A 26,241-nucleotide genomic window follows, 5' to 3' on the forward strand; every position below is an offset into this window, starting at 1 on the left:
ATATTTGTGGATTGGAATCCGATTTCCCAGAATTGATGACTATAATGGCTCTTTAGTTTCAAAGAGTATATCTGAAACAGGATAAATAAAAATCCATTTCCGGATATATCATAGTGATGCAAAAGAGCACTAAATCAAACAGATGATCTTAAAAGTGCCAGGTAGTAAAATAGATTTCTTACAATGGAATGGCTACGAGGCTGACAACTGACTTCCCAAAAGGAACAATGGAATCCATGGGATTATGAAATATCTAGAAAGTGTTGAAATAAAGTAACTTGATCTAGAATTATATTGCCAGGGAATTATCCTTCTGGATTGAGCACATAATAATGGCATTTAAAAAAAAATAGCAGAGAACACTAATGGAACTTTTAAAGGATCTTGTTCATGAATAAGCAAGATGATCTTGGAAGGAATGTCTGAGATATAAAGAAACTGAGACCAAAAAATTGCTAAACATGCATAAATACCAGTAAATAAGAAAATGCGATGGACTAAAAAAATAATATGAATAATATGAGAAAAAAATAATATAATAATATGAATAGAAAACAAGAGAGGATTAAAAAACTGTTAGGTATAGCAAGCAGTGATTATGTGTGCTTTGGTTGCTTATGTTACTTAGAGAGAGAGAGTAGAAATATTTATTAGTTTTCCACCTTGTTATGTATAACCCATGTTAAAATTTCAAAGGTAACCTCTAATATAATAGAAAAAGTAAATGATTTCCAAAAGAGGAAAAATATAGAATTAAAAAGCACAAACAACAATCCCCTCAATCAATTCAGAAGAATGCATGAAATGAGAAGTAAAAACATAAAATGTGAAAGAAAAAAGTAAAGAGAAAGTATTGGATGATTTGGCAAAAATAAATCCAAATATATCATAATTAATGTTGATTGATAAAATCCTTAGTTAAAATAAAAATAACAAAGTCCATCTACATGCTATTTAAAAGAACCTAAAGTGTAAAGACCAAAAAAGAGTTGGAAAATAAAAGTATAATAAAAATATTTACAAGATAGGGGTGCCTGGGTAGCTCAGTGGGTTAAAGCCTCTGCCTTCAGCTCAGGTCATGATCTCAGGTTCCTGGGATTGAGCCCCACATCGGGCTCTCTGCTCAAGCAGGGAGTCTGCTTCTACCTCTCTCTCTGCCTGCCTCTCTGCCTACTTGTGATCTCTGTCAAATAAATAAATAAAAACTTTAAAAAAATTTACAAGATAAATACTAACTTAAATAAACCATGATAGTTACATTACTATCAGACAATTTTTAAAACAAAAATATAATTAGGAATAAATGGGTCATTTCAAAATGTTAAATGGGGGGTGCTTGGGTGGCTTAGTGAGTTAAGCCTCTGCTTTGGCTTGGGTCATGATCTCAGGGTCCTGGGATTGAGCCCCATATTGGTTCTCTGCTCAGCAGGGAGCCTGCTTCCCCCTCTCTCTCTGCCTGCCTCTTTGCCTACTTGTGATCTTTGTCAAATGAATAAATAAAAACTTTAAAAAATGTTAAATGGATCACTTCAAAAGGGAACAATGAAGATATAACCATTTTAAACTGGGGTATATGTAAGGCTATAACTTCAAAATAGATCAAGCAGAAATAGAAACAAAAGGAGTAATGAGCAAATTCACTATATCTCTGAGCAACAACAATAAAAAATCAAGAAGGCAAACAATGTTTTAGAAGATTGAAAAAGAAAATAAACAACTCTGATATAAGGAGCATATATAGAACCTTTCATGCCACAATCTGAGAATGTGATCTCTCAAAAACACAGTATGCTTATGAAAATTCACTAGGTACCAATGATAAAACAATTCTTAGTACATTTCAATGAATTCAAAATAGACCTTTTTCTCTGTCCATAATCTATTAAACACAACAAAGCTAAATAAAAAATCCTATGTGCTTAGAAATTTAAAAAGACATGAATCAAAAAAATCACAACAGAAATTAGAAAATAGTTATAAAGAAATAAAATATACTAAGTAACAAAACTTATGGGATGCAGCTAAAATAATACAGGAAAATTTCTAATCTTAAATATTTATATTAGAAGAGAAAAAAGACAAAGTTTGAGCTCAACACAGAACTATTAAGTTGGAACGAATAAATTTATGAAATTCATAAATATAAATGCTGAATAGGAAAAACACAGAATAAAAAATGTTCAAAAATATACAAAACTTAATATTTATGTATGAATACATTTGTGATAAAGCTTTAAAGAAAAAAAAAGGCAGTGATAAGCATAAAATGGAGAACAGTTGTTGCCTTTGGGGAAGAATGAATTCAGGGGGCTTTCTAAAGTGGTTTTGAATACATGGGTTTGATTTATTTCTTAAATTGGGTGATAGGTATTCAGGGATTAATTATACTACTTTCAGTTCTTTTAATGAATATGGAATATTTCATCATAAATTAAAGTTCTTTATTTCACTCATTTTTGCAATATTTTATTCTTTCAACTATCTTATTCCTTCTTTTTTGAACTCATCACAATCTCTAGTACTCATTCTTACCTTTTCTCTAAGCTCTTATTTCCCTTCACCTCTAATCTTAGTTGTGTTTCTTCCCAGTTTAAATCTAGCCCTCCCTGATTCACATCCATGTAGTAGTCTTTGGCTACTGGACTTTCTATCACATTGTTCTTCATCAGTTTTCACAAACCACCTGCTTTGGTTTTTATAATATCTAGGAGTTTGTGTTATTGATGTTTGCATTGTATCCTTCCTCTTTTCAATCTCCTTTTGTTACTCTTTTTTCTTTGTCTATATATTGATGTTTCACAGGGCTCTGAAGTAGCCCCATTATATCTAACTCCATGTGCTTTTTCTGTATGGATCATCTTTCCTGGCTTCAGTTAACATCCATAAGTCTTGATCTCAATTCTTTTATCTCCAAGTGAGACTTCTTCCCTGATTTCTAGAGCTGTTAGATTGCACACTTATGGAACCAGTTAAATGTTTAAAAGTTACTTTGAGTTTCTGAATTCCTTATTTTTCTTCTAAAATTTATTTTTTATTTTCTTTTTCTTTTTTCTTATTTTTAAAGATATTTATTTATTTGACAGACAGATCACAAGTAGGCAGAGAGGCAGGCAGAGAGAGAAGGAGGGGAAGAAGGCTCCCTGCTGAGCAGAGAGCCGGATGCCGGGCTCGATCCCAGGACCCTGGGATCATGACCTGAGCCAAAGGCAGAGGCTTTAACCCACTGAGCCACACGGGCGCCCTTATTTTTTCTTTTATTTACTGTTTTGAAGAATAGTCAATAAAACAAGAAATGGAAATAATTCAAGATTCTTTCTTTTCCCTCACATCCAACATGAAATCAAAGAACAAATCTGGTATATATCTGAGAATCATCCTTAAAACTGCTCACATTTGTTTCCATTTCTGTGCCTTAGCTTATAGTCATCCTGGACCATTACAATAGTTTTCTAATTCATCTTCCTGCCTCTAACTCTTGATTCTTCCACTCTCCTTTATACTAATGCCAAAGCATTCTTTCTAAAGTCTAAATTTTACTGAGTTTCTTCCTTGCCTAAAACCATTTATAATTTACAATTACTTACACAACAAATTTTAAACTCCACAATATACACATAAGGTCCATCATGATCTGGCTTCTGCCCAAGTTTTCAGACTTATTTCTCATTCTCTTTTTCCCTCTTTCCTACATCCTGTTGCCAACTACCAATAGATTCTTTGTAATTATTATCAACATATTAACATTTATTGAGCATTTATTTTTCAGCTACAGTATCCATTACTTTACATGTGCTATCTTGTATGACTTCCAGATTAACTTCCAAATTAAGGAAGGAAACTACTTCTATTGTGTTCATTTTATAAAGGAAGTCCATAGACTAGTAAGTTGGAGATGAAGATGGTTATATTTACAGAATTACTCACTGTTCTGCTAATCATCAGACTGTTTTCCACTCCAGGATCTTGCTTTACAAAGAATTTTCCCCCTCCTAATCTACACAAGTTTCAGTACAAAGTTAATATAGCATCTCCTATATGAAGCTTAGTCTTAACTCTTCTAAGTGTCACTGACTTGTTCTACATTCTACCCATCATAATTTTGATAAGTCTTAATCACATTTATTTTGTTTTCTACCTCTCACAGATTGTAAGAGTTGGTATGGAAGTCATTTGTCTTTATTTGATGAGGACTTAAAATAAGAGCCTTATACTTGATTGAAATTCAATAAATATTTGTTGCGTTGAACTGTTGGATTTCTGCAATCTTGACTTCTCATGTTGTTCACTTGTCAGTAACCTTCACTATATTATAATATTATAAATATTTTATAAATGTTTACATCCTACATTCTCCTATCCCATGGCTTATCGTAATGCCTCAAATATAATAAATATTTAGTAAACATTGATTAATTAAAGCATTACATTCACCCAGTACATGCCCATTTTACTAGTCTAATTCCCAAGCTTCCTATTACCTTTATGACAAAGGATGAATAGAATTAACATGACATAATGGATGAAGGACCTCAATGTACGAAAGGAATCCATCAAAATCCTTGAGGAGAACACGGGCAGCAACCTCTTCGACCTCTGCCGCAGCAACATCTTCCTAGGAACAACGCAAAAGGCAAGGGAAGCAAGGGAAAAAATGAACTACTGGGATTTCATCAAGATCAAAAGCTTTTGCACAGCAAAGGAAACAGTTAACAAAATCAAAAGACAACTGACAGAATGGGAGAAGATATTTGCAAACGACATATCAGATAAAGGACTAGTGTCTAGAATCTATAAAGAACTTAGCAAACTCAACACCCAAAGAATAAATAATCCAATCAAGAAATGGGCAGAGGACATGAACAGACATTTCTGCAAAGAAGACATCCAGATGGCGAACAGACACATGAAAAAGTGCTCCATATCACTCGGCATCAGGGAAATACAAATCAAAACCACAATGAGATATCACCTCACACCAGTCAGAATGGCTAAAATCAACAAGTCAGGAAATGACAGATGCTGGCGAGGATGCGGAGAAAGGGGAACCCTCCTACACTGTTGGTGGGAATGCAAGCTGGTGCAGCCACTCTGGAAAACAGCATGGAGGTTCCTCAAAATGTTGAAAATAGAACTGCCCTATGACCCAGCAATTGCACTATTGGGTATTTACCCTAAAGATACAAATGTAGTGATCCAAAGGGGCACATGCACCCGAATGTTTATAGCAGCAATGTCCACAATAGCCAAACTATGGAAAGAACCTAGATGTCCATCAACAGATGAATGGATCAAGAAGATGTGGTATATATACACAATGGAATACTATGCAGCCATCAAAAGAAATGAAATCCTGCCATTTGCAACAACGTGGATGGAACTAGAGCGTATCATGCTTAGCGAAATAAGTCAAGCAGAGAAAGACAACTATCATATGATCTCCCTGATATGAGGAAGTGGTGATACAACATGGAGGCTTAAGTGGGTAGAAGAAGAATAAATGAAACAAGATGGGATTGGGAGGGAGACAAACCATAAGTGACTCTTAATCTCACAAAACAAACTGAGGGTTGCCGGGGGCAGGGGGTTTGGGAGAAGGGGGTGGGATTATGGACATTGGGGAGGGTATGTGATTTGGTGAGTGCTGTGAAGTGTGTAAACCTGGTGATTCACAGACCTGTACCCCTGGGGATAAAAATATATGTTTATCAAAAAATAAAAAAATTAAAAAAAAAAAAAAGAATTAACATGACATATACCAAGGATCATCAAAAATTTTTAGCCCCAGCTTGTATGTAGGGGTATCTGCAAAAGTGTTTCAACTTTATCTAGTATTGTCTATTCCTGAATACAGAGTTCTTATGAATTTTCCATTTTAGTTAATTTTATAATACAATATTTAATTTTTTAAGGGGAAGATATGGCCTGAAGAGATTAGTCTTTTTAGGTAAATTTAAGAAAAGGAAAATGTGAGGAATTCAATATGGTAGCAGAGGATGATCCTGAGCTCTCTCCCTCCCTTGGAAATCACAAATATACAGCTACATATGGGATAATTTCCTCTGAAAAAGACCAGAATACTGGATGAAAAAATCCTTCCCCAAAATAGACAAAAAGGACAGCATCAAGGTGGGTAGGAGAGGCAGAGACACTGTTTTGCAAAAAGACCTCCCCGTCCCCCGCAAAAAAAAAAATCAAAACCCCCACCTCACATGTAGTGATCTGCAGCTGGAAGTGATCATTTAAAATATGGAACTTTCCCCTGAGGAGTGAGGGGTTCCTGTTCTACATCAGACATCCCAACCCTTAGATTCTGCAGGACAGAGACAAGTCTTCTAAATGCCGGTCTTTGAAAACTCGAGAAGGATTAAGTCCAGGAAAATACAGAACTGTAGTGAAAGGAGAACTTGCTCTTAAAGGTTTCATGTGTATACTTGTTCACACTGAAACCGAACACAAAACACCAATTTGAAAGGCATCTAGAACACCTGTGAATAAGACACAATTACTAATCTTAAATTACCTGCCTGTGAGCCAGGAAGCCATTAGGACTTTCTTCAGGGATATAGAAACTAGTGGGTGCTATATTTGTGACCTCATCTTACCTCACTAAGGTTGGTATTAATGGGTACCATTTTGGAAATCTCTCTGACCTGCTAAGACTGGTAGGCATACCTACCCGAGAACCTTGCCTTACCCCCACAGCAGAATCACATGTCACAGCCAGGCTGGCTGGCAGCTTGGATAATCTCTGTGTCCCAGCATAGCACCACATCATGGCCAGGCAAGGTGACAGTCCTTCTTATCCATGCACTGCAGATGTGGCATTGGACATAGACAGATGTATGCAGTCTGGACAGTATGTCCCTTATGTACCTAGCTGTGGTGGCCAGAAGGGATGATGCTTTTGGCTTTCATATTCCTACATGAGCTGCTCCTTCAAGATATTGCGGGGGGGGGTAGTTTATCTGCCTAATAAATAGAGATTCAGGCCAAGTGGAGAGAGAGAAGGCTATGTTCCAAATGAAAGAAGACAGAACCTCAGAAAGACCCTTGTGAGACTGTTATAAGCAGTTTACCTGATAAAGAGTTCAAAGTAATGATCATAAAGATGCTTCTTTAACTCATAAGGTTACATGAATATAGTAAGGTCCTCAAGAAAGAGTTATATAGTTTTCAGATTACGGATCTTTTACCGCTTGGGTTAGGGTTATTCCTAGATATCTTATGGATTTGGGTGCAATTGTTAGTGGGATAAATTCCTTGATTTCTCTTTCTGATGCTTCATTATTTGGGTGTATAGGAAACAACAGATTTCTGTATATTGATTTTGTATCCTGCAGCTTTATTAAATTTGACTAATTTTTTGGTGGAGTCTTTTGGATTTTCTACATAGAACAGCATGTTGTCTTTGAAGAGTGAAAATTTGACTTCTTCCTTGCTGATTTGGATGCTTTTTATTTCTTTTTGTTGTCTGATTTTGGAAGCTAGGGTTTTCAGTACTATGTTGAACAACACTGGTAAGAGTGGACATCACTGTTTTGTTTGATGGTCGAGGAAAAGCTCTCAGTTTTTCCCCATTGCAGATGATATTAGCTTTGGGTCTTTCATATATAGCTTTTATGATACTTTAGTATATCTTCCCTAACCCTACTTTGTTGAGGGTTTTTATCAAGAATGGATGTTGTACTTTGTTAAATGTTTTTTACATATCTATTGAGAGGATCTATAGAACAGTTTTGAAAAATCAAAGATGACACCAAGAAATGGAGAAATATTTTATACTCATGGATTGGAAGAACAAATATTGCTAAAATGTCTATACCACCCAAAGTAATCTACACATTTAATGCAATCCCTATCAAAATACCACTAGCATTTTTCACAGAGCTAGAACAAACAATTTAAAATTTGTAAGGAACCACAAAAGATCGCAAAGAGCCAGAGTATTGAAAATTAAAAGCAAAACTAGAGGCATCACAATTCTGAACTTCAAGTTCTATTACAAAGCTGTAATAGAACAGTGATCAAGACAGTACTGGCACAAAAATAGATATATAAATCAATGGAACAGAACAGGAAACCCAGAAATGGACCCCCAACTGTGTAGCCAACTAATTTTTGACAAAGCAGGAAAGAATATCCTGTGGATAATAGACAGACTCTTCAATGAATAGTGCTGGGAAAACTAGACAACAACATAAAAAAAAAAAAAAAAGGAAACTGGACCACTTTCTTACACCATAACCCAAAATAAATTCAAAATACATGAAAGACCAAAATGTGAGATAGGAATCCATCAAAATCCTAGAGGAAAACACAGGCAGCAACCGCTTTGATACTGGCTCTAACAACTTCTTGCTAGATATATGTCTCTGGAGGGAAGGGAAACAAAAAAGCAAAAATGAACTAGTGTGACTTCATCAAAATAAAAAGTTTCTGCACAGCAAGAAAGGTAACCTATGGAATGGGAGAAAAAAAAAGAAAGTATTTTCAAAGGACATGTCTGATATAGGGTTAGTATCTAAAATTTCAATACCCCAAAACCAAATAATCCATTTAAAAAATGGGCAGAAGATGTGAATAGACACTTACAAAGAAGGCAAGCAGATGGCTAACAAACACATGAAAAGATGTTCAAAATCAGCCATCATTAGGGAAATACAAATCAAAAGTAGAGTGAGATATTACTTCACACCCATCAGAATGGCTAAAATTAACAACACAGGAAACAGCATGTTGGCAAGGATGCAGAGAAAGGGGAACCCTCTTACACTCTTGCTGGGAATGCAAACTGGTACAGTCACTCTGGAAAACAGTATGGAGGTTCCTCAAGACATTAAAAATAGAGCTACCCTATAGTGCAGAAATTGTACTACTAGGCATTTACCCAAAGGTAAATCAAAGATGAAACAAACAAACAAAAAATACCTAAAGACAAATGAAAACAAAAATATGACATCCCACAATCTTTGGGATGTAGCAAAAGTAGTTTTTTTTTTTTTTTTAAGATTTTTATTTATTTATTTGACAGAGAAAGAGAGATCACAAGCAGGCAGAGAGGCAGGCAGAGAGAGAGGAAGGGAAGCAGAGAGCCTTATGTGGGGCTCGATCCCAGGACCCCAGGATCATGACCTGAGCCAAAGGCAGAGGCTTAACCCACTGAGCTACCCAGGCGCCCCAGCAAAAGTAGTTTTGAGAGAGCAGGTGATAGCAATACAGGATTACGTTTAGAAGGAATAAAAACATCAAATAATCTTAATTTTACTTATAAAGATGCTAGATAAAGGAGAGCAAATGAAGTCCAAAGTAAGTTGAAGGAAAGAAATCATAAAGATCAGAGTGGAAATAAAAGAAGACTGAAAGCAATGGAAAAGAACAATGAAAAACTAAGTTTAGTATTTTAAAAAGATAAACAAAATACACAAACTTTTGGTAGACTAACCAACAAAAGGAGAGAGGGCACTAATAAGATCATAAAGAACAAGCAGTTCTAACTAACACCACAGAAATACAAATAATCACAGGAGACTACTGTGAAAAATTATATGCCAAAAATAAGATAACCTGGAAGGAATGATACAGTTCCAGAAACATACAATCTTAAAAAACTAAGTCATGAAGGAATAGAAGATCTGAGTAAACTTAGTAGTAAGGAGATCGAATCAGTAGTCAAAATCCTTTCAACAAACAAAAGTCCTGGATCAGATGGCTTCAGTGGTGAGTTCTACCAAACATTCAAAAAAGCCTTACTTTCTATACTTCTCAAAATCTTCCGAAAAATTGAAGACGAGGGAAATACTTCTAAACTTATGTTATGAGGTAACCGTCCCTCTGATACCAAAACCAAAGACGTCACAAAAAAGAAAACTATAGGTCAATATCATTGATGAACATGAAGGAGAAATTCTCAACAAAATATTAGCAAATCAAAGTCATCAATGCATTAAAAGGACCATATATCATGACATGTGGGATTTTCTTCAGGAATGCTAGTTCACCATCTGCAAACTGATCAATGTGATACACCACATTAACAAAATCAAGTATAAAAATATGTGACCATCCTAATATATGCAAAAAAAGCATTGAATAAAATTCAGTATCCATTTATGATAAAAACTTTCCATAAAGTAAGTATAAAGTGAATATACCTAGCCATAATAAAGGCCATATATGACAAACTTCACTCGTTAACATACTCAGTGGTGAAAAGCTGAAATCTTTTCCTCCATTCAGTTTTTCCTCCAGGATCAGGAGCAAGATAAGGATGTACTATCTCACTGCTTTTATTTAACATAGTATTGGAAGTCCTTGCCACAACAATTAGGCAAGGAAAAGAAGAAAAAAACACCAAAATGGGAAAGGATGAAAAACTCACTATTTGCTGATGACATCATACTATATGGAGAAACCCTAAAAGACTCCACCAAAAAAACTGTTAGAATTACATAGTGAATTCAATAAAGTAGCAGTATACAAAATCAACATACAGGAATCTGTGGCATTTCTATACACTAATAATGAATTATAAGAAAGATAAATTTAAAAAAAGAAAGATAAATTAAGAAAACAATTCCACTTATAACTGCATTAAAAAGATTAAAATACTTAGGAACAAATTTAACCAAGTAAGTGAATGACTAATATACTGAAAATTTTAAGATACTGATGAAAGAAATTGAAGAATATGCAAATAAATGATAAGTTAGTCCATGCTCATGTATTGGAAGAATTCATACGGTTAAAATGTCCATGATGCCCAAAGCAGTCTAGAGACTCAATGTAATCTCTATCAAAATTGCCGTAGCGTTTTTCAGAGAACTAGAACAAATAGTTCCAAAATTTGTATGGAACCACAAAGTAGCCTGAATAGTCACAACAATCTTAAGAAAGAAGAATAAAACTGGAGGTATCATACTCTATCATTTTAAACTATAAAGCTATAAACTATAGTGTAGTTTATATACTAGTTAATAGTTTAAGTTATAAACTACAAAGGTGTAGTAATCCAAATAGTATGATATTGGTATAAAAACAGGTACACAGAGATCAATGGAACAGAATTTAGACCCCAACATCAAACACACACACACATATATAGATACTTAATTTACAACAAAGGAGACAAGGAAGTACAACGAAGAAAGACAGTCTCTTCAATAAATGATGTTTTGGAGAACTGGGCAGCCACATGCAAAATAATAAAACTAGACCTCTATCTTAAACCATACATAAAAACTAACTCAAAAATGAATTAAGGAGTTGGATGTAAGACCTGAAACCATAAAATTCCTAGAAGAAAAAGAAGTCTGTATGCTCCCCAACATCCACCTTAGCAATCTTTTTTGTAATTCTGACTCCAAATGCAAGGGAAACAAAAGCAAAACAGAAAAAGTGGGATTTCATTAAACTAAGAAGCTTCTGCATGGCAAAAGCAACCATTTTCAAAGTGAAAAGGAAACCTACTGCATGGGAGAAATATTTTAAAAATCTTGTATCTGACAAGCAGTTATCATCCAAAATGTATAAAGAACTCATACAACTCAACAGCAACAACAAAAAACTAACCTGGTTGAAAAATGGGCAGAGAATCTGAATAGATATATTTCTACATAAAACATACAGGTGATCAATAGGCATATGAAAAGATGTTAAACATCATTAATTGTTAGGGAAAGGCAAATCAAAACCAAAGTGAGATATTATCTTATACTGATTAGAATGGCTACTATAAAAAAGACAAGGGATAACAAGTGTTAGGATGTGGGGAAAAGAGAACCCCTGTACACTTTTGGTTGGAATATAAATTGGTGTAGTTACTGTAGAAAATACTATAGAGATTCCTTAAAAATTAAGAATAAAACAACCATATGATTCAGCTGTTCCATTTCTGAGTATTTCTCAAAAGAATACAAAAATGTTGATTCAAAAAGATTTCTAAACCCTTATTTTTATTACAGCATTATATACAATAGCTAAGAAACAGAAAAAACCTACATGTCTGTTGGATGAAGGGTTAGAGGAGATGGGTTAAAATGGAATACTGCTTAACCATGAAAAAGAATGAAATCTTGCCATTTGTGATAACTTAGATGAACCTTGAAGGTATTATCCTTTGTGAAATAAGTCAGAAATAAGGTAGAGAAGAGACAAATACCATACAATTCAGTCATGTGTAATTAAAAAACAAAACAAAACAAAGCAAAACAAACTCATACAGAGAACAAATAGGTGATTATGAGAGGGAAGAGGGGATTAGAAGGTTTATAAATTGGTTAGAAGGAGGTCAACTGTATGGTGATAGATGGTTACTAGACTTTTAGTGGTGATTACTTTGTAGTGCATATAGATGTCAGATTATAATATTGTATACCTGAAACTTATCTAATGTCATTTATCAATTTCATTTTAATAAAAATATAAAAAGTAATTAAATACATTAAAAATAGAAAACATAAGGCAAATGTTAGGACTTCTAAGCAGTCATATCTATTGGCTTGGGATACAATATCTCAAGGAAGAAAACTGATTACTTGAGTTTAAACATTAGGGAACAAGGCATTAAACCCACTGAGCTGGAGGAATGTCCAGTTGTTTGATATATATACTTTATCTTTATGCAAATCAAATATGTGTAAATCCAGGCAGAAAATTTATACCACAAACATATTAAGGATAATTATTTGCATAATTAGGAATATAGCCATGGAACCAAATTTTTAATGAAGAGTCTGCATGTTTTCTTAGGAAATTTATCACTGCACTAAAATATTTGTTTGAAGGCTTTCATTATTGGATAGAAAACAAATAGAAGTTCAAAGCACTATTTATTGTAGTGTTATTTGTAGTAGTCGGAAGATGATAGCAATCTGCTTCAGACCCTGGGGGAGTATTAACACAAGAAGGATACATAGGAAATATTTGCAGAAACCAGAAAGTGCAAACTGGAGATACACACACACACACACCCACCCCACACAAAGACACTATCTTAAAAATATGTTATTGTGTGAAAAGTAAGGAAACTCTTATCTATAGCACAGCACTAGCAGTTTACGTTAACGTACAAGTTATTTATTAACTTGTTCCCTTCTCATTCCCATTCTGTAGTCCCATATCTTGTTCTTACTCTATGGTCAACTCCCCTCAAAAACTTGTTTTTAAACCTTTTCTTTATACACAGCCTCAAAAATGGGAACAGTTTTTGTGCGCATGACATTTGATGTAAACTGCCTTGTGCAGACCAGTAATAATAATATGTCACAACCTGAGGTCTATGATTAATTCAACCCTCTGCAACTGACTTCTTTTCTTTTCTTTTATTTATTTACTTATTTTTAAAACATGTTATTTATTCATTTGTCACACAGAGAGAGATCACAAGTAGGCAGAGAGGCAGGCAGAGAGGCAGGCAGAGAGGCAGGGGTAAGCAGGCTCCCTGCTGAGCATAGAGCCCGATGTGGGGCTCCCATCCCAGGACCCTGAGATCATGACCTGAGCCAAAGGCAGAGGCTTAACTCACTGAGCCACCCAGGCGCCCCAACTGACGTCTTTTAAAAAACACAATTAAATTTAAATTAAAGAGAGAAGTTAGTGTCAATTGATGATCTAGAAATGAACTGTACTTGAAACTGTGCTGTGAGGGAAAACATATTGTGTAAAATATAACTTGCATACCGTTTCAGAGCAAGCCCAGGTGTAACGTGAGGCAAAGTGCCTCACATAAACTTGTGCAGCAGAGAGTATTCATTCTTTAGTCACAAAAGAGATCTTATATCATTCTTTCACTTTATTGTGTTGCTTATGTAGCCTTGTGTTAATTTCAACAAATGCATAAAATTTCTCATTTAGCAGCTGATTGACTCTCAGGTTTATGGAAATTGTCTAGGTTGGGACACACAGAAAAGAAGTTCTTCTTGCCTTTGGCAATCATAAAAGGGAAGTTAAATAACCTCCTGGTACAAATACATATTGGTCTTTGTCGGTGTTTAAAGGTACTCTCAGAATTTACAACAGAAATACATTAGCTTATGATAGTACTGGTGGTAACTATGTTTATGATATAGCAGTAAAAACAATCATAATCCCAACGATAGATTAGGGAGTGGACTAACCCCAGGTCCCTAAAGTCTGACAACTATATAGTAAATCCTCGGGTAGATCTATCAGCACAATGATGACAGGGGCTTATATAAGACTGAGCTAATATTTCTTCTGGGCTTGCATCCAATAGCCAGGGATTGTAGGGAAACTGCCCTTGGTAATTAAGTCCTAATTCAATAATTATTTGAGTAGGAAAGGGTTAAAATCAATGTTGGTCTTTGCATACTGCAGTTTTTCTATTTTCAGGACCTATCATCTTGAGGAAAAAAAAAAAAAAAAGGCAACAACACACAACTCTAATGCCCTTAGCAGATGGATCTGTGTTATTGCAGAACAGGGACCTGGAAAGTCTCCATATACCAAGCTATAAATATTCCTCTGACATTTATTATCCTCACTTGAGTTCAGGTGCTTAAATAGTTGGACTGAAGTCATGTTTGTAACAGAAAAAAGTTGATCTTTAAGTATACCTTGTCGCTGGCTAAATTATTAGCAACAGACAAAGATGGAGGGTAAGTATGCTGGAGCAAGGGAGTCTCCTACTTAAGAGAGGTCATGGAACCTTTAAGTCAAATTAGTTGAAGTTTAGATTTGCTTGTAGTACAAATTCCCAAACACCTCACCACAGACAATATGATGGATCACATCCCAGCAACTCCCCACCAACCCCGAACTTTCCAAATATGTATCTACCAGTGACATTCTGTCGTCTTGAATTTGAGTCCCACCACTGCCAGCTGCATAGGATTGTAAATTCAAGCTATGAATCTTAGGTCATGTTGCATTAAGGGAAGTGTAGGATTATGTAAACCAGCAGATAATAACCATTATAAAATCCTTCTTATAAAATAAAATCAAACTAAAGGTGTCAGCATAGATTAACAGTCCTTCTTTATTAGAGGGTGTGGAATCATCAAGTGTGGTTATTTTGTGGTTCAGGCTAAGATTTAGTAGTATTGTTCTTAATTAGGGTCTACTTAATTCCCTTGGGAATGATTACTTGGAGCCTGGGATAGGTTTCATTCTGAAAGGAAAAGAATCCATGCATGACTTTGTCTGGGATATTGTATAATAAAGTCTTGCAGATATATCCATCCCAAAGCTATTCCTAACCCTTGCTCAAGTGGACCCAGAACAGTGTGAAGCTGAAGAAGACCCATAGGCCTCCTCTTTCATCCTGTCCTTCCCCAGCCTGAATGACCCCTTTGTGGCTGTCAAAAAAAGCTGATTCAGTGTGATGCTATACCAGTACATTTATAGTGTCTGGAACTGGCAGCACATTTTAAAGGGACATTCATTGTCAGATTACATTATCTAGAGAAGACTGAGGGGCCTGCAAGTTATGAAGTAATAAATATAGTCAAAGAAGTTAAATTTCTCTTTTTCCAGCTAAACATCAACAAGATATCATGGTGCTAAGTGTGTAATCTTAGGAGCCAGATCATCTACTTTCAAATCTTGGTCTTCTGGTTAGTGGCTGTGCAAACTTCAGTAGGTTATTTAAGTTACTTTAGTTTTGTCATTTCTAAAAGGGGAAAAATAATAATGCCTACCTTATATGTTGCTGTGAGGATTAGATGAATTATTAATAATAAAGTGCTTAGAACAACATCTGAAACTAGTAAGTAACAGTATTTGAAACTAGTATTTGAAACAGTGTTTGACAAATAAATGAAAGCTGTGAGTTTTGCATGTATAAATGCATACTATTTGGGGGGGGGGGTTATAGCTATTTATATTTCCAAAGAATACTATGGCCATGACCTTCAAAAAGATTAACTGTCGAGAATAAAACAAAAATCAATGGATGAAAATTTCAAGGAGGTTCACTTTGGTTTGTAGGAAAGGAATTATTCTTAAATTTTGTCAAAGCACAGTGGGTGATCTTGGGAGCATCAGAAGCGCTATCCCAGGAGCTTTCATCTGATGCTAAATGACCACAACTTGGGGGTTGAAGGGAAAACTAAATGGACAGTCATTATCAGAGATCTTAGAGGTGAGATGTGTTTCAGCATCCCTTCTGCACACCCCTCTCTTCCTCTTTCTGCGTCACTCTTTTCCCATAATTGAAGAATATGTGAGTCTCTTGAGTCGGTCCAGTTTTGAAGTTGAAGGGATACCTGGTCATAAAACCCCATGCATCCTCAAGAATCCTTGTCCTTTGATAGCAATCTGGAACTTCTTTGACTGTTTTTGGACTTCTTGTAAACTAAACTCATATTTGAATTTTTTTTTTATTATTTACTGCTGAAAAAAATACCATAGTGTTGCTGTCTTCAATATTCATGAAATAGTGAGCAACAGGGTTCTAAGAAGGTATATAGTAATATTATTTGAGTTTTAAAAAGTACATTTTTAAATGAGAAAGCACATTTTAAGTTATCTAAAAAAAATTCTAGCAAAGAAGTTAGATCTAGAACTATAAAAAATACAATAAAAAGGAGAGTAAGTACCATGTAGGAAAAGAAACCAGTATATAAGGTTGTTGTAAAATGAATTAGGAAAAAGGAATATAATCAAAGGAAAAAGAAGCAGGATAGAAATCATCAGGTGATATTTCCAAAATTGGGTCTAGTTTCAAGGTGAAGTTCTCATTAGAGAGAATTTGGGATACACTTCTCCCTTAAATGTTTATATCCTCATATATGAAGCAGGTAATTTCTAATACAGCACTACTGCAAGGGACTTCTGAAAGATCTGTTGAGGGTGGATACACTGAGGCTTTCAGTTCTTTTTGTATATAAAGTCAGGGATTTTTTTTTTTTCAGAGAAGTTGAAACAGCATTGGTTGAGATCTTTGCAAGACTTTAAGCATCAAAACAGCTGTCATAAATTAAGATGTGATTTTTTGAGGCAATTCAGGCAGTCCTGGAATGCAAACTGTGAGGCTTTGTCTCTGAAGGGAAGTGTTATAAAATTCATTAAAGCTTGGAAATATTCAAAAGTTTAGTTAAAAGAGACTGAAGAGTTTAAAAAGCAGAAAGAGGCCCTAATAGATCTCTTGTTCTCAAATTTGTTAAATTGCATCTCATTTCCTGTGTATTTATTATAGAATCTCAGTGGATCAAACATGCACTTTGTGTTACGGTGTTTATTACATAATTTCAGTTTACTTTAAAACTCCTTCACAAATACAAAGAGAGAGTCTGAGGTCTTTGCACCATAAGCTGCAACATTAGTTTTGAGAGTTGGTTGCTTCCTTAGCTGGAGGAACTAGACCTTATGGACAGTCCAGGTGTAAGTTAAGACTGTTGTGGTTGTTTTCACATGTTTTTAGTGGGAATCATTTCAAAAGTGTTATTTGTTGTTTGTTGTTGATATCCTGGTCTTCGAAAGAGAAAGCTATGGTTAATTTTAATGTTACATATCTAAGTTTATTTTCAAATAACTGTGTAATCCTCCACCATGCCTATCACTACCTTCTGGACAGTTTTCCTAGTTGTCAGCTCAGAGATGTACTCATTTACTCATGCTTTCTTTCAGTGATCCTTTACAAAACATGAGCTAGAGGGCAGGCATTGCCTTGGAGATTGGGGCTAAAGAAGAAGACAACATTTCTACCTTTAAGGGCATAGAGTTGAAGAGACAGGGAGAGAGCATGATGCATAACCACTCCCAATAAGGTGTATATGTTGATGTACAGCAGACAGGATAGCCTGAAAACTTGATAATATGCTGAATTCAGGAAGGATATTGAGAGACAGATAAGTTTTGATGAATCTTTGATTTCTGTCTTAGAAAACACTGGTTAGTTTTTAGAGTGCACAGAATGAGGAGAATGAAGAGTTAGGTGATGAGTCAGGTCTGTGAGCACTGCCCAGGGCATCAATCTATAAAAGATCTTATATACCATAATCAGGAATCACAGGTATGGTGCCAGTTAAAGACTCAGGTTTCCACACACAGTCACTTAAATTGGTGTTTTCCCAGTGAATTGATTCCAGTCTTGGTAAACTAATAGCATGTGGAAGACAAATAAATACAACTCTTTACTGACACCATCCTCTTCCTTTTGAGGAATGATAGGAAGCATGCATTCAAGGGGGTAGTTGGAGGTTTTGTCCCCAAACCCGAGAGCAGCCATATGAGTCACCTGAGGCCAGCATTTACTGTCAGTCATTATTGTGATACTAACTAAAGCATGGCAAGGTGCTGTTTACCTGAGACATGTGTTTTATTATATTTATTTATTTTACTAGCTAAAATGTAAACATCTTTTTAAAAATTTTTAAAAATAAAAATAAAATTTTTATATTTATATTTTTATTTTAAAAATAAAAATAAAAATTTTAAAAAATTTTTTATTTTTTATTTACATATAATGTATTATTTGCCCCAGGGATACAGGTCTGTGAATCATCAGGCTTACACATTTCACAGCACTCACCATAGCATCTATCTTCCCCAAAGTCCATAACCCTATCCCTAACCCCCCTCCACCCAGCAACCCTCACTTTGTTTTATAGATTAAGAGTCTCTTATGGTTTGTCTCCCTCACTTTAAAAATATTTAAAAAATTTTTTTAAAGTATTTTTAAAATTTTTAAATTTATTTTTCTTTTTAATTTCTATGTCCAGTGTGAGAGTTGAACTCACGACTCTGAGATCAAGACTGGGCCAGCCAGGCATCCCAAGATTTTTTTTTTTTAATTTTAGAGGATGTGCTCAGCTTTGATGAATAGAAATAAATTAGTGAATATATTTTTATTTCTCCTATTCTGTTCTGAAATTTTCTTGAACTTAAAGTGAAAAATAAAGTAGAACAACACACAGTCTCTGCTATGTCAGAAAATTACGTTCAAGAATTTGTTACCGAACATTGATTGATTGGAAGTGTTCTTTTCGTAGAACTCGCGCTCTAGCACGCACACCCAAATAATATTTGACTAATTGATGACATTACTATAATCTTGCTAGGTGGCCTGTTACACTTAATTTAGCAATATGAAACCAAATTATATTGTGGGGAATATATGCAAAAATGAACAGTGAGTTTATTTGTCCTCAGGATTCTAATTATAACTGATTCTGTGTTTCATATAATATAGGAAAAGTGCTAAGGAATTTTACTTGTAAATCTGGCTTAGGTTTTAGGAGCATTTAGCATAGCTCATTAAGATGAATTTACCTACAATCTTATAGAGACTCTAGATGGATAAAACATTCATTGATATGTTAACAAAGTTTATTTCTATAGTAATTTTGGTTTACGTTAAGACTCTATCACATATGTGAAGAGAGAGTCTGACCTATTGGATCCAGAAACACCCATGTCAAATAACATCTAACTTACTTGACCTTTATCTATGTAAAATGTTACTTCTCAAAAAGTGATGATAAAATATTTTGCAGACCTGTAAATCAGAACAATAAAAGCTTGTAAGTGTATTTTAAAAAGCTTTAACCATATCTACAGAAGTGAAACTTCATCCTTACTAATGCTATTTATTTTAGATTGATGGAGAGCTATAAAGTAAAAGACAGTTTAAAAAATTTCAAAATGTTATATTGTGTCACAGGATGTATATGGTTAACCTCTATATAATGAAGTATGCATGTTTATTAAATCAATTTCTCATACCATATCTAATTAAACATTGAGAAAATAATGAAAAAATTAATTTTAAGGGGTCTCTGAATATTTGCCTGCCTCATGTTAGTTCATCTGGGAGGAACCAATTTTTAGAGAGAGGTGATGAATCAAGTTTTGGATATGCTGAGTTAGAGATACTTAATGGACATCAAAATGAAGGTAGCACTATGTAACAGTAGGACAGTCTAATGGTTGACAGCCTGGACTCTGGAGTTGAACATGGGCTGAGTTCTTTCCTGCCTTAGCCAATTATTAATTATGTGACCTTGGGCGGGTTATATAACCTGTCAGTGCCTCAGTTTTCCTTTTCTGTGCCTACCTTATAGGGTTATTATTGGATTAAATGAATTTATATTTGTAAAGCTCAGTGCCTAGAGCATGGAAGGCACCATTATAGTTTTTGTTAAATAGACGTGTGGCATCTAGAAGTTGGAAATAAGGTTTGGGCTGGAGGCAGGAATTTGAAAGCCATCAACATGTGGTGGTAGCTGAAGCTCTGAGATAATGAAACATAATACTGACTAGAAGTATCATGTCGAGTGACAGAAGTGGGCCAAGGACAGAACCTTTAGGAACATTAACATTTAAGAAGTGGCTCCAACTTGTAGATTTAGTAAGGAAATGAAGAAGGAAAAGCAATAGATAAGAAGCTAAGGAAGGAATGTTATGTGAAGTCATGAAAGTAAAGAATGGAAATGGAAATGGGAATAGCCAACAACATCAAATATCCAAAAAATATTTACTGGATTTAGCATTTTGAAAATCATTATTTTATAGAGCTGGTTCATTTGAGTAAGTTAAGACAGATTGCTGAGGGTTAAGTAGTTGGAGAGAACACGTGAAAGGAGAGAGAGAAGTGCAGGCTATTGGGAGGAACTTGCTGAGAAGCAGGATAGCAATGAGATAAAGAATATTGGATCAGTGCAAGGATTTTTTCTTCTTTTTTTCTTAAATGAGAGGGACTTGAGAGCACATGTGGCCTATGGGGAAGGGATAGTAGAAACAATGAGAATGTAATTGATGGAGTAAAGTCTTGAAAGAGACAGGAAGGGATCAGATAACGAATATGGGTATATAGATTACTTTGAAGAGGAGAAGTAACCTTTTCTTTGAAACTGGAGGAAGAAGGGCGAGTGGATGCAAATAGGTTTGAAAATGGGAAACTGAAAAAGTTCATATCTCATTGGTAACCAGTTTCCTCTTTGTTAGCAAAGGCAGTACCAATCAGTGTGAGATACAGAGCTATGGTCAGCAGCTTACCTTAGATACTGAACTAGGGCATAGATACATGCTGTTGTTGTTGAGGTAAATAAACTTGGTAGCTAGGTTGTCAGAAGGATCATCTGCATACACAGGGAACTTGGCTGCGATGATGACAGGAGTTGTAGTGAAGTGACACAGATAGATGACAGCATTGAGAAATGGTAGAGGGTGGCATAGTCAGATAATATGAGCTTGAAAGGAGGAAGGGTTTTTATGGAGGTGGAAATATCAGATCTTCAGGGATGTGCTGGTTATTTTGTTTTCCCTTCCCCCATAAAACCAGCCTTCATAACCATGGAGCCAGTTTTGGGCCTTGGAAGGCTGACATATAAGGCCTGTGTCACCTAGGTACCTTCTGACTGGCTTTTGGTGGGTTTGGCTAGAGAGACATTAACAGGAGATTGAGGGCAAGAGGAGAGACAAGTTGCCCTATTTCTTCTCAGCATGACTCCTAGCAACAGCTGAATCCTTACAAGACTTTAGCTTCAGAGAGCAGCCCTTTTCCCACATATCATACTCACTAGGTTCTGTAAAAAAGTTCCTTTCCCTTGCCTCTTTAGCCCTAGGGGTGGCAATATCTTTACCCTTTTTGTTAGTCTCTGCATGTCTTAATGTTTATTTCACCCCATAACCTGCCTACTTTTCTGTAGCTCAGTGAGCTAAATACAAGTTTATTCTCTTGCCTGCTGGGCCCCTCAGTGATACAAGAGGCAGTGTGGAACTGTGAGAAAGCATTGCTTAGTAGCTCTGGTATGGGAGAGCCAGCATCTTCCACTCCTGGGGTGGACACAGACAGTGAATTCAATGTGCTGTTTCAGGAAAAGTCAAGGCTTCATAGTAAGATGCAAATTATTTGTTAAGGAGTAACGAGGTCAGAGTTTTAGAATCTTGTCTAAATTTTAGAATGAGAGAGGCAGAAATAAGTTAGAAGTGTTGACTCTAAAAGTCGAAAGCTGAGGAATAGCAAGTAGTGCTGCATGGGTTAAGATACAAAATGAAGAGTAATGAAATGACTGAGAAACATAAAGGAATAAGAACTATCAAATAATTTGAAGAGAATTAACAACAGGTGGTCCTAATCTGCTATGGGGTGGGAACTGGAAATTGTCTATTTTGTTTATCATAAGCAAATTATTTTGGCCAGAAATCAGAGTCAATTTTCTTCTTTGTTTGCTCACGTTTCCCAGCCAGCGGGTTATTGTGAAAAGCTGTTCTAGTGTTTGCAGCACTCTCACACTCAAGAATGACAACAGAGTCAGGATTTTGGGTATTGAAAGACAGGATATAGAAAAACAATAGGATGGCCTTCTTTTTACTATAAAACACTTGCGACAGATCAGTAAGTTAGTGAGGGTAGAAAAAGAGGAAGAAGAATCGAGAGTTACTAGTTTTTTTTTGTTTTGTTTGTTTGTTTGTTTTTTATTTGACAGAGAGAGATCACAAGTAGGCAGAGAGGCAGGCAGAGAGAGAGGAGGAAGCAGGCTCCCCGCTGAGCAGAGAGCCTGATGTGCGGCTAGATCCCAGGACCCTGGGATCATGACCTGAGCCACAGGCAGAGGCTTTAACCCACTGAGCCACCCAGGTGCCCCTGAAAGTTACTAGTTTATTTGCTTTCTTTTTCTTTCTCTTATAAAAGACTTGGGGAAAGTTTTATTTTAATTTCTTAAAAAACTTCGCTATAATAAATATGGAGGTGCTCTCAAACTCTGTGTGTCCAGTACCCAGAACGAATGAATGTTAATATTTTGACATTGTTGCTTACATATACAGTTGACCCTTGAACAATATGGGTTTGAACTGTGCAGGTCCACTTATATGCAGTCTCTTTTTTTTTTTTTTTGATAAATACAGTATAGTACTATAAATGTATTTACTCTTCCTTAGGATTTCCTTAATAACATTTCATTTATCTAGCTTCACTGTAAGAATATAACCCATATAACATGTAAAAATGTATTAATTAGCTATTTATATTTATGTTTTTATGGAATCTATCCATCCTGATACATATAGTTCAAGTTCATCGAATTCATTTAATTATTTATTTATTTATTTATTTATAGGTTTTATTTATTTATTTATTTGACAGGCAGAGATCACAAGTAGGCAGAGAGGCAAGGAGAGAGAGGAGGAAGCAGGCTCTCTGCTCTGCGGGACAGAGATGTGGGGCTCGATCCCAGGACCCTGGGATCATGACCTGAGCCGACGGCAGACGCTTTAACCCACTGAGCCACCCAGGCGCCCCAAGTTCATTGAATTTAATTGCTGTGTAGCAACTTTTCTCAAGTAATGTTCTTCAACATAAACCCAGAGCAGTGGTTTGAATGGCTCTTTTCTTGGCTCTCACAAGGACGGTACCTCACTAGTATTACTAGTATCATTCTCAATGTACAGGAAGATGTTAATTCGTTACATATAATGGAAGCTTTAGCACTAGGGTGTAAGTCTCTCCTTGATCTGCCCTTGAGAAAGCATCTTCTATTATATCACTATACTACATTTTATTGATCTGTTCTCTATACTGACTACCTGTAAATGTTTGCAAAATGTCATGTGAACAAATAGACTTCCTTTTACATATATTCTGGAACATATGTGCAAGAGTTTATATAGGACATAAATCTAGAGAAAAAATTATTAAATTGTGAAATGGGAACATTTTAAACTTTTTAAACGTTTTTAATAGAGTGCAGAATTACTCTTCAAAATAGTTGTGCCAAGTTAGCTATTTAGCAGTGTGGAGAAGTTGCATCTCCCACATTCTTACCAATACCTGATATTGTCAGACTTCAATTTTGCCAATTTTGTGGGTATGAAATAGCATGTTTTATGTGTGTGTGTGTGTGTATTTGGTTACAGATAAATGGAAGCATTTTTGTATGTGTTTGTTGACTGTCCTGATTTCCTCTTCTGTGAATTTCCTGTTCATATCCTTTGCTCATTTTTTCATTGGCTTATTTATATATGTAAATTTTTAAAAAAGATTTTATTTATTTATTTGAGAGAGAGAGAGAGACAGAGAGAGAAAGACAAAGAATACGCAAGCTGTGGAAGGAGCAGAGGAAGAGGGTGATAAAGAGAATCCCAAGCAGGTTCTGTGCTGAGTGCAGAGCCAGACGTGTTGCTTGATCTCATGACCCTTAGATCATGACCTGAGCCAAAATCAGAGTCGGATGCTTAACTGAGACACCCAGGCTCCCCATATATGTGATTTTTTTGATAGGACTTTCATGTATTATTAAAACCAATGCTTTGACTCTTATGTAAGTTTCAAATAATACTTTTTGGATCTGATATTTTTACTATATGCTTTTCCTTTGTATTACAAAAGTTTTACATTCTTATGTAATCAAAGTTACCAACCTTTCTTTTATAAGATGTGCTTTTGTGTTATGTCTAAAAAATCCTTTGCTTCCATGGACTCATAAAGGTATTCTCTATTTATTCCTAAAAGTCTTTTTTTTTCCAGTAATATTTAGGTCTTCAAAGCATAAATAATTTATTTTTGTACATAGTACAAAGGGAACATGAATATGAGGAAGAGACTTATTTTTTTCTATGAGAAAACAATTTTCTGAACATTTATGAACTAAATTCCATCATTTCACAACTGATTTGTAATGCTACTAATATCATATGTAGGCCAAATTTTATATATGATAAGGGCTTCCTCTAGGTTCCCTATCATTACATTGATCTCTTTGTGTATTCATACAGTAATAACCAAATCATCTGGTTATTGCTTTCTAATGTCTTGATACCTGGTAAGCCAAAACCTCAGTTTTCTTTTTCAGAATTGTCTTGACATATATTTTTTGTTCAGTAAATGATTATTTCATGTCTATGTATTAGATAGTAGGTTGTAGCAGTGAACAAAACAAAGTTTCTGTTCTAATATATCTTAATTCTAGTGGGGTGTTAAAGACAGGAAAAACAGGGGCCCCTGGGTGACTCAGTGGGTTAAGCCTCTGCCTTCCACTCGGGTCGTGATCTCGGGGTCCTGGGATCCCACCCCGCATGGGGCTGTCTGCTCAGCGGGGAGCCTGCTTCCCCTTCTCTCTCTGCCTGCTGCTCTGCCTACCTGTGATCTCTCTCTCTCCGTCAAATAAATAAAATAAAAATCTAAAAAAAAAAAAAAAGGAAAAACAAAACAAAAAGAGATAAAGACAGTGTGTCAAGTGCTGGTAAGTACTATGAAGGCAGATAAACAATGTAAGGAGATAAAGCATGACAGGATTATGGGAATTTTGTTGTAGTCAGAACTTCAGCTCCCATATAGATTTCAGAATTGGTATTTTTATTAAAAATTTCTGTTGTTGGGGCGCCTGTGTGGCTCAGTGGCGTTAAGCCTCTGAGCTTAACTCAGTGGGTTAAGCCTCTGCCTTCGGCTCAGGTCATGATATCAGGGTCCTGGGATTGACCCCACACCAGGCTCTCTGCTCAGCAGGGAGCCTGCTTCCCCCTCTCTCTCTCTCCCTGCCTCTCTGCCTACTTGTGATCTATCTGTCAAATAAATCAATAAACTCTTTTTAAAAATTCTGTTGTTATTTTAATTGGAATTTCATTGACACAGATTAATTTGTGGGATGTTTGCTCTCTTGATACTGTTGAATCTTATCATCAATAGACCTTATAGGATCACTTCTATTTTTGAAAAAGATGGAACAGCAGAAACAATATTTATCTGTCTACCTAAAATGATTAAAAAACCTGACAAAATATGAAATAATGGTTTTCAAGATATCTGACACCAGGCAATGAAGGGACATTTTTTCATGAAAGACCAGGAGATAAATGAAGTCCATTATGACTGCTTCCAGTTTATTACCTTGAGACAGTTTTCAGACCACAGTGCAGAAGGGCAAGCCCAACAGACTCTTAAGTTGAGGTGGCAGAGTTAAGGATTCTGGGAGATAAAAGGAGCTAAAGCTTTCAGAGTAAAGTATTGAAGAGGAGAGTACTGCACAGAGAGAGAGGACACTTGAGATCTGCAAAGGGTACCAGTTGGGTATTTGGGAGGAACTGAACAGTGCATGTATATGCGGAGACTCCTTGAGGCTGGAGAGAAAAACCATTATGAATGAATTAGAGAGATCAGTAGCAACACTTGCAAAGGGCCAGTAATGGTGTCTCCCTCCACTAGCCAGAATAGAAAATCTTATTCACAGGACCACTGGGAAGAATATCCAAATGGGATTTGCCTCAGTAAATAATCTGGGCATAATACATCGCAGACAAGATAGTATTTTTTGTTACCCAGAAGATTTTAAGTATGAACTGTAA

Source organism: Mustela putorius, unplaced genomic scaffold (assembly GCF_011764305.1).
Source record: "Mustela putorius furo isolate JIRA1106 unplaced genomic scaffold, ASM1176430v1.1 tig00000585_pilon_pilon_pilon, whole genome shotgun sequence".
Taxonomy (NCBI): Eukaryota; Metazoa; Chordata; class Mammalia; order Carnivora; family Mustelidae; genus Mustela; species Mustela putorius.